This window comes from Myzus persicae, unplaced genomic scaffold, assembly GCF_001856785.1.
Source record: "Myzus persicae strain clone G006 unplaced genomic scaffold, MPER_G0061.0, whole genome shotgun sequence".
Classification (NCBI taxonomy): domain Eukaryota; kingdom Metazoa; phylum Arthropoda; class Insecta; order Hemiptera; family Aphididae; genus Myzus; species Myzus persicae.
The window spans coordinates 367,188-372,601 of NW_019102087.1; positions in this window are offsets into that span (position 1 = coordinate 367,188).

A 5,414-nucleotide genomic window follows, 5' to 3' on the forward strand; every position below is an offset into this window, starting at 1 on the left:
GGTTTTTAAAACTTTGAAAATCCCCTGAAAATATTGAGTTTTATTTATGGTTATTGGACATCACAAATTATAAACAAACTTATAAGGTACCCTGGGTACTGGTAGAAACGTGAAATTTTGCACGTAGGTAGGTGTTTTGGTGCACAGATGAATGGACAAATCTGAAAATGACTGATATCAAAATATATAGACTCAATAATTAATATTATTATAGAAAAAAATGTATTGTAAGAATCGTTAATTTTTTTTTTTTTTTGATGAAGTGTGGTGTCATAGATATTATGTTTCTTAAAAAAAAAAATAGTTATAATTTTTAAAAAGTACTAACACACCCCGAAACATTATTGTCTACGCGTCGCTGGATTAATATGCGTTATTGAAGTTACTTTTAATATAATATAATAATCTGAATAATATATACACCTTCGACGTAAGCACGCCGTATTTTTTATACTATATGTATAGGCATTTATAAGCGTGCAGTGTGTGTGTATATTATGCACTAATTTCGAGCACTATATATACTTACGGTGGAATTAGTTAGGTACCTATATATAGTACAAGAGCATGTACAAAAAGGATAATGACCTATACGAAATGTTTTAATTGTCCACAATTTCGGTGAACACGCCTATTATACAAATGCACACGCGTAACGTAGGTATACAGAGATTATTTAAAACGTCGAAACGCTCGCAAATTAAAAGCAGCCATCCGCGGTTCGGTTTAATGATCTCCAAAAAAAAAAAAAAATATAAAAATTAAGAAAATAAAACACCGGCCACCGCCCTCTATCACGGCCCGTTATTAGACATTAAAATGCACGAGTAGGTTATGAGCGCGGTAAGTAAATAATGTGAAATATCATTATTATGATTCACTGTAGATCGCCGTATGCGATAACAATATAAATATATATATACACCGACGTCTATAATACATTATATTATTATGAAGTACACGTTATACACGTGCGACCGAGCTGCTTCAGAGGAAGCCGGATAGTGGATCCGATTAAGGCGACAGAGTACAATAATTATGATTATATTAAATAGACACCGTGTACATAAATATAACTATAATATTATTATTATGCCGGGCAACCGAGTTTTCTGTTTTTTTTTCTTGTGGAACAAGTTAAGTTAAAAATTTAAAATCTTGTTTACACATAAAGTATCTACATTTTCCTGAAAAACTCGGTTACACAAAAATATTTTCGAATTTTCCTCGTTCAAAATATGTGCTCCTATAAATTATTACTGCAAATAGTCAAAACAAATGAACTGATGTTTTTTTTTTTTTATCAGGATAAATACAATGATTTTAAATATGGGTGCAAATAATCAAATAAATATTCCTCGATTGGTATAACTAGTAGGTAATAATTTAAGCTGACGCAAACGTGCAGTAGTTCTCTAAGCTACTGCAGCTGTATAGTGAGGATGTATTTTTCGAAAAAAATATTTAGTAATCATAAAAATAATAAAGAGTTCCACAGCCACTATAATAAGCTATAAAAATATGTATGGCTCAGTTGGTAATTAAAAAACAAACTTAACTGACTTAAGTTAATGTTTTTCTCTGTTTTATAAGTGTTAAGTATAACTTAAGACTTTTAGAGTTAAACATATTGTTTGTTAACTAACTTATAGCTTAGAGTTCTTAACGCCCACTTCACTTATTCAAGTTAATTGTTTTCATTAAGTATATTATGATAAAATATGTTATAGTCGTGTGAGAGCGAGCTACTGCTGAGATATCCGAATAGTGGATCTGATTAAGACGATTATTATAATTATATTTAAGGAGCTCTATAAATAAACACATTATAATTTAAATTACTTCATATAATACATTCACAGTCCATGCCACCGAGTTTTCTCGTTTTTTTTTTCATTTAATATGTAGAACAAGCGTCAAGTAAACTGCGACAACGCCGATAATGGACCACTCTGTACGGTAAACCGTAAATGCACCACTGCAGATTATAGTAATAATAACAATAATAATAATGATGATAATTATAATCGTCAAAAGAGTGGATTATTAGTTTTTTTACTTCAACAATTTTTTTAGACATTTTTTAATTCTGCAGGCATGTTGTCAAAACGATTGCCCCTTTTTATTCTATATAAATAGGTATACTCGTTATGACGTTCTTTGTGTAGGTAATCGTAAATTGTAATGTATTGTACAGTATACACACGACAATACGATGTCGATTATCAACTCGTGTGGAGGAGTTCAGAGATTTTCGATAAGCATTCCTACAGAGTATACCAACGTATATGCATCATATTTCACATCCGAACTAATTATATGTTTTTGAAGTTATGGGGCAAACTTATTTGAAGAATATAACTTGTTACAAACACCCACAAAGTTCAATGTAATGGTATAATCTTAAAAAAATGTGTATTAACGCAATAACTGTATTGACGGAGATTTAACACAGCAGACGGTAGTTTTCGAATTAGTCGGTGCACATAAAGTGTTTGATAAAATTGAAAATAACAAATGCGTGAAGAATCAATATAAGTACCTAAACCTTTATAAGCGCTGGTTTAACTCTGCGATGTTGACTATTATTGTTAGGTAAATTCAAACATAGTATCTATGCCAACATAATATATAAGTTCGTTTTTTACTGTAAATTTGTAAATCAAAAACACACAATTGCCTACATGTATAAGTGGCCTATTGTGTGCCTAACAGTATACTGCTTTATAATACGCATCAATTGAGAGTTGAGATGCAATATTTTTCCTGACGTGCGTTCAATTTTCTTTCAGCAGAAGGCATCTGTATATTTGTTGGAAATGTAATACTCAAATTCCTAAACAAAAGTATATAATATACCTATTTGACACTCGATATTTAATAATATGTTTATTACAAGTCAATGTGCATCGCTTTGGTGAACATTGCAATACTACATGATCATCTTATTTTATAATTCAAAAACCTAACAGTTTATTTTGGTACTTATAGATGTAACAGTAGTACGTACCTATTTTTCAGCCATGCATTAAAGTTTTAGATTCTCAGCTGAGTGACGAATGTATAGGTACTAGTTTTACAATGGTGAGTATTTTTTTTGTGTGTCACCTTCAGTATGTTCTAAACTTTAAAATATTGGTCTTGTTATAATAGTCTCACTAGCGAATAAAAAATTGTCTCGTATTATCAATGAGTTTTAAAGAATCAATATAAACTCGTAATGGCTTATTATAGTAATGGCTTATTGTTCAAACATATTTTTTTTTTCAACAGTCTAGACTCGTAATTGCACTTTTTGACAATTATTTCGGCCTGCTTCGTCTATTATCTTAATGTATCTATAATGGCGTTTGTTGGCAACAATCAATTAACTATAAACTCTAAACTATCGTTTCGTTATATGCGTATAAAGTGCAATCCTACGCATATCATAAGCGACCAATATTTACCGTGGAGCGTTGATTATAGATGACGTCGCGTTTACCGTTTACTGTCGTTTTGATTATAAGCAGTGTGATATAATACGTTTTAAATCGGAGTAAAAAAAAAATGAGTCTCACAATCCTCGGTGTATTTATGCAGATGTTGATGATAATAATAATAATAAAGTGATATGTGTGGGTCGTTCGGAGATTGCAGCAGTGAACGTTCGATTTTACAGTTTAGAATGGTGCACGTCGGCGGCGGACATAATATTTATACGTATATATACCTACATAAGACAACAAATGGCGAAAAGTAAAACTTATCGTCCGTCGTGTTTTGACATTGACTCTGTGGCGGCTCTCCGGTTTATCCTCGGAGAGAGAGAGAGAGAGAGAGAGAGAGAGAGAGAGAGAGAGAAAGAGAGAGATAGAAACAGAAAATGAAAAACTATATAGAAATAACCTATCTAAAACTACAGGCATATGGTATAACATATATGTATATCGGTACCTACATATATATGCGGATAAATGAATACAAAACCGGTCGACTGATTCGGTCTAGGAGAGTGTACAATAATAATAATGATAATATCGTACGTTGTGTGTATACGCACAATAAATAATACAATATAACATAATAATACAAAAATATACTATACTATACAGGATGAATCAAAAGTCTTTATACGATTTAAAAAGTTCATATTTATTTTAAACATGTAGGTACAGTTGGGTTGGGGTGAATTTAAAAATATTCAAGTTGTAACATAGAGTGATATAACTTTGAACTTATACAATAAAAAACTTAAGCACTAAATTAATGTCTCTGGCCGTCCAAACATACTCAGTATTCAAAATTCGGTATTTGTTTGATTTTCCCACCTCGACACCACAATTATTATTGACAGCAATTCGCTTATAAATTACGAACGTTCGAAAGCAACGAAATCAGCAACAAAAATCAAAAAAAAAATGGACAAAAATAGATTTATACATCTTATTTTGACGATGGTACCTGTACCTGTATGCATAGGTCGAGGACCATTCAGAGTTATTTGGTGACCTATGGCAAAATAATGCAAGTGGTCCCTTTTTGGCTTTAGTCACTTGTTGAGGCACGGGGCCCATGGTTATTTGGTCCGTGACCCCCTCGAAATTCGTCGTTTACCCGTGTGACTTATGGGTTATTGCTGCGAGCCATGTCAAATTCGTAATGGTTCGAAGACATTCGAATCACCCTGTACATAATATATAAGTACAATTATTATATCGGCAACGGTAGACAAGATGGACTATAGCGGGTCGTCGCCGTACACGTCGAATACGGTTGCGGTGGCGGTGGGTGGGTGGGTGAGGGGCCGGTCGTCGACGGCGGAGCGGTCATCGGTGAGTCGGTGGGCGGGGATGGGCGAGCGGAGCGTAGTGCGGTAAATACGGTCAAAGGGAGGGTATAACAGGACGGCAACGATAATATATTATTATATACCTGTTGCGTTCGCGTGTGTGCGTGTGCGCGTGTGTACGAAAATCGTGTTCTTCCGTCGAACGGGTTTAAAGATATGGTGCGTACCCCGCGCATGCGCGCCACCGGTTACATCAGACTGGTTTCCCCGCCGCGTTATTATTACTATTACCATAGTATTTTTCGTTTTCCTCTATTCTATACAGTACTATTATTATTATTATTATTATTATTATTATTATTATTCTGTTTCTTCTTTTACCACCACCACCGCCGCCGCCGCCGCCGCCGCCACAACCGCAGAAACCGTGATCTTGGCAGTGGTCCGGACACGGTCTTCTATAATATGTACCAGAGTTCAGTACATCCACTCCCCCGCTCGCCCACATCCACAACGGTCACATACACGTCCGACGCGCCGACAGCCCCCCACCCGTGGACCATCGCCACGCCTACACTGGTACAGCCGCCGCCACCGCCCGTGAAGTGGAGGGTCTCCGCTAGCCGCCGGCAGCGGGTTCGCT